This window comes from Corvus brachyrhynchos, unplaced genomic scaffold, assembly GCF_000691975.1.
Source record: "Corvus brachyrhynchos isolate BGI_N302 unplaced genomic scaffold, ASM69197v1 scaffold564, whole genome shotgun sequence".
In the NCBI taxonomy this organism is placed as follows: Eukaryota; Metazoa; Chordata; class Aves; order Passeriformes; family Corvidae; genus Corvus; species Corvus brachyrhynchos.
The window spans coordinates 3,495-8,646 of record NW_008237428.1 but is presented as its reverse complement, the minus strand read 5'-3'; positions in this window follow the sequence as shown (position 1 = coordinate 8,646).

The following is a 5,152-nucleotide window of genomic DNA, read 5'->3' as shown; positions in this document are numbered from 1 at the left end:
CCCGAGGATGGGGAGAGGGAGAGGGGGAGACCCCCGAGGATGAGGGAGGGAAAGGGGGAGACCCCCGAGGATGGGGGAGCCCCTGGGAATTCTCGTCTGGGGGAGCCTCGATAAGGGAGGGAGCCCCAAATGGGGGAGCCCAAAATGAGGGAGCCCAAAACTGGGGGAGCCCCAAAATGAGGGACACCAATAATGAGGGACCCCAAAAATATGGGGAGCCCGAAAATGAGGGACCCCAATAATGAGAGAGCCCAGAATGAGGGAGCCCCAAAATATTGGGGGAGCCCCAATAACGGGGGAGCCCAAAACGAGGGACCCCAAAATGAGGGAGCTCAGAATGGGGGAGCCCCAAAATATTGGGGGAACCCCAATAACGGGGAGCCCACAGGGAGGGGAGCCCCAAAATGAGGAACCCCAATAATGGAGGAGCCCCAAAATGAGGGGAGACCCAAAATGAGGAACCCCAATAATGGAGGAGCCCCAAAATGAGGGGAGACCCAAAATGAGGAACCCCATCGGGAGGGACCCCAACAATGAGGGACCCCCGGAGTGAGGGAGCGCCCCGGGGAGGGACCCCAATAACGGGGGACCCCATGGGGGAGGGGCTGTGGGGTGTCCCGGAGTCCCCCAGGGTGTCACAGGGTCCTGTGGGGTGTCAGGGGCTCTGTAGGGTGTTACAGGGCCCTATGGGGCTCTATGGGGTGTCAGGGACCCTATGGGGCTCTATGGGGTGTCACAGGGCCCTATGGGGCTCTATGGGGTGTCAGGGGCCTTATGGGGCTCTATGGGGTGTCACAGGGCCCTATGGGGCTCTATGGGGTGTCAGGGATCCTATGGGGCTCTATGGGGTGTCACAGGACCCTATGGGGCTCTATGGGGTGTCACAGGACCCTATGGGGCTCTATGGGGTGTCACAGGACCCTATGGGGCTCTATAGGGCGTTACAGGGCTCTATGGGGCTCTATAGGGTGCTCCAGGGCCCTGTGGGGCTCAGTGGGGCAGGAGAGACCCCTGGGGTCCTATGGGGTGTTGTGGGGGCCCTATGGGGTCCTATGGGGCTCCATGGGGTCCTATGGGGCGGGAGGGACCCCCAGGGCCCTATAGGGTGTTGTGGGGTCCTATAGGGTCTCCCAGGGCCTTCTGAGACTCTTTGGGGCAAGAGGGACCCCCGGGGCCCTATGGGGTCTCACAAGGTTCTATGGGGTGCTGCCATGGGTCCCTATAGGGCTCTATAGGGTCTCACAAGGCTCTATAGGGTGTCATGGGGTCCTCTGGGGTGTCATGGGTCCCTATGGCGCTCTATAGGGGCTCACGGGGTTCTATAGGGGCTCCCAGGTCCCTATAGGGTTCTATAGGGGCTCACGGGCTCTATGGGGTCACCCAGGTCCCTATAGGGTTCTATAGGGGCTCACGGGCTCTATGGGGTCACCCAGGTCCCTCTGGGGCTCTGTGGGGTCCCACTGGGTTCCATAGGGTTCTATAGGGGCTCACTGGGTTCTATAGGGTCTCCCAGGTCCCTATAGGGTTCTATAGGGTCTCACGGGGTTCTATAGGGTCCCCCAAGTCTCTATAGGGTCTCATGGTGTTCTATAGGGTCTCCCAGGCCCCTATGGGGCTCTATGGGGTCTCACAGGGTTCTATGGTGTCTCCCAGGTCCCTACGGTGCTCTATAGGGTCTCATGGTGTTCTATAGGGTCTCCCAGGTCCCTGTAGGGTCTCACCGGGTTCTATAGGATCTTCCAGGCCCCTATAGGTTTCTATAGGGTCTCCCAGGTCTCTATAGGGCTCTATGGGGTCTCCCAGGTCCCTACGGTGCTCTATAGGGTCTCATGGTGTTCTATAGGGTCTCCCAGGTCCCTACGGTGCTCTATAGGGTCTCATGGTGTTCTATAGGGTCTCCCAGGTCCCTACGGTGCTCTATAGGGTCTCATGGTGTTCTATAGGGTCTCCCAGGTCCCTACGGTGCTCTATAGGGTCTCATGGTGTTCTATAGGGTCTCCCAGGTCCCTACGGTGCTCTATAGGGTCTCATGGTGTTCTATAGGGTCTCCCAGGTCCCTACGGTGCTCTATAGGGTCTCATGGTGTTCTATAGGGTCTCCCAGGTCCCTACGGTGCTCTATAGGGTCTCATGGTGTTCTATAGGGTCTCCCAGGTCCCTACGGTGCTCTATAGGGTCTCATGGTGTTCTATAGGGTCTCCCAGGTCCCTACGGTGCTCTATAGGGTCTCATGGTGTTCTATAGGGTCTCCCAGGTCCCTACGGTGCTCTATAGGGTCTCATGGTGTTCTATAGGGTCTCCCAGGTCCCTACGGTGCTCTATAGGGTCTCATGGTGTTCTATAGGGTCTCCCAGGTCCCTACGGTGCTCTATAGGGTCTCATGGTGTTCTATAGGGTCTCCCAGGTCCCTACGGTGCTCTATAGGGTCTCATGGTGTTCTATAGGGTCTCCCAGGTCCCTACGGTGCTCTATAGGGTCTCATGGTGTTCTATAGGGTCTCCCAGGTCCCTACGGTGCTCTATAGGGTCTCATGGTGTTCTATAGGGTCTCCCAGGTCCCTACGGTGCTCTATAGGGTCTCATGGTGTTCTATAGGGTCTCCCAGGTCCCTACGGTGCTCTATAGGGTCTCATGGTGTTCTATAGGGTCTCCCAGGTCCCTACGGTGCTCTATAGGGTCTCATGGTGTTCTATAGGGTCTCCCAGGTCCCTACGGTGCTCTATAGGGTCTCATGGTGTTCTATAGGGTCTCCCAGGTCCCTACGGTGCTCTATAGGGTCTCATGGTGTTCTATAGGGTCTCCCAGGTCCCTACGGTGCTCTATAGGGTCTCATGGTGTTCTATAGGGTCTCCCAGGTCCCTACGGTGCTCTATAGGGTCTCATGGTGTTCTATAGGGTCTCCCAGGTCCCTACGGTGCTCTATAGGGTCTCATGGTGTTCTATAGGGTCTCCCAGGTCCCTACGGTGCTCTATAGGGTCTCATGGTGTTCTATAGGGTCTCCCAGGTCCCTACGGTGCTCTATAGGGTCTCATGGTGTTCTATAGGGTCTCCCAGGTCCCTACGGTGCTCTATAGGGTCTCATGGTGTTCTATAGGGTCTCCCAGGTCCCTACGGTGCTCTATAGGGTCTCATGGTGTTCTATAGGGTCTCCCAGGTCCCTACGGTGCTCTATAGGGTCTCATGGTGTTCTATAGGGTCTCCCAGGTCCCTACGGTGCTCTATAGGGTCTCATGGTGTTCTATAGGGTCTCCCAGGTCCCTACGGTGCTCTATAGGGTCTCATGGTGTTCTATAGGGTCTCCCAGGTCCCTACGGTGCTCTATAGGGTCTCATGGTGTTCTATAGGGTCTCCCAGGTCCCTACGGTGCTCTATAGGGTCTCATGGTGTTCTATAGGGTCTCCCAGGTCCCTACGGTGCTCTATAGGGTCTCATGGTGTTCTATAGGGTCTCCCAGGTCCCTACGGTGCTCTATAGGGTCTCATGGTGTTCTATAGGGTCTCCCAGGTCCCTACGGTGCTCTATAGGGTCTCATGGTGTTCTATAGGGTCTCCCAGGTCCCTACGGTGCTCTATAGGGTCTCATGGTGTTCTATAGGGTCTCCCAGGTCCCTACGGTGCTCTATAGGGTCTCATGGTGTTCTATAGGGTCTCCCAGGTCCCTACGGTGCTCTATAGGGTCTCATGGTGTTCTATAGGGTCTCCCAGGTCCCTACGGTGCTCTATAGGGTCTCATGGTGTTCTATAGGGTCTCCCAGGTCCCTACGGTGCTCTATAGGGTCTCATGGTGTTCTATAGGGTCTCCCAGGTCCCTACGGTGCTCTATAGGGTCTCATGGTGTTCTATAGGGTCTCCCAGGTCCCTACGGTGCTCTATAGGGTCTCATGGTGTTCTATAGGGTCTCCCAGGTCCCTACGGTGCTCTATAGGGTCTCATGGTGTTCTATAGGGTCTCCCAGGTCCCTACGGTGCTCTATAGGGTCTCATGGTGTTCTATAGGGTCTCCCAGGTCCCTCTGGGGCTCTGTGGGGTGTCAGGGACCCTAAGGGGCTCTATGGGGTGCTCCAGGGCTCTATGGGGCCCTATGGGGTGTCAGGGATCCTATGGGGCTCTATGGGGTGTCACAGGGCCCTATGGGGCCCTATGGGGTGCTCCGTCAGGGGGCCCTATGGTGCCCTATGGGGTGTCAGGGACCCTATGGGGCTCTATGGGGTGTCACGGACTCCAGGGGTCCTATGGGGTGTCACAGGGCCCTATGGGGCTCTATAGGGCAGGAGGGACCCCCAGGGCCCTATAGGGTGTTGTGGGGTCCTATAGGGTCTACCAGGGCCTAATGGGGCCCTATGGCACGGGAGGGACCCCTGGGGCCCTATGGGGTGTCACAGAGCTCTATGGGGTTCTATAGGGTGTCACAGACCCCTGGGGCCCTATGGGGTGTCACAGGGCCCTATGGGGCTCTATGGGGTGTCTCAGAGCTCTATGGGGCTCTATGGGGTGTCACGGGGCCCTATAGGGTGCCATAGGATCCTACAGAGCGTCACAGGACCCTATAGGTTTTAAGGGTCCTATAGGGCTCTATAGGGTCTCACGGAGCCCTGGACGGTGTCCTGGGGTCCTATAGGGCCCTATGGGGTCTCCAGCGCTCTATGGGGCTCTATAGGGTCTCCCAGGCCCCGTAGGACTCTATAGGGTCTCACAGGATTCTATAGGATCTCCCAGCGCTCTGTGGGGTCCTATAGGGTCTCCCCAGCTCCATAGGGCTCTATAGGGTCTCACAGGATTCTATAGGGTCTCAAAAGCACCACAGGGCTCTATAGGGTCTCCCAGGCCCCGTAGGACTCTATAGGGTCCCACAAGGTTCTATAGGGTCTCCCAGGCCCCATAGAGCTTTATAGGGTCTCACAGGATTCTATAGGGTCTCAAAAGCACCACAGGGCTCTATAGGGTCTCCCAGGCCCCGTAGGACTCTATAGGGTCCCATAGGGTTCTATAGGATCTCCCAGCGCTCTGTGGGGTCCTATAGGGTCTCCCCAGCTCCATAGGGCTCTATAGGGTCTCACAGGATTCTATAGGGTCTCAAAAGCACCACAGGGCTCTATAGGGTCTCATGGGGTTCTATGGGGTCTCCCAGGCCCCTATAGGGTGTCCCGGCACTCTC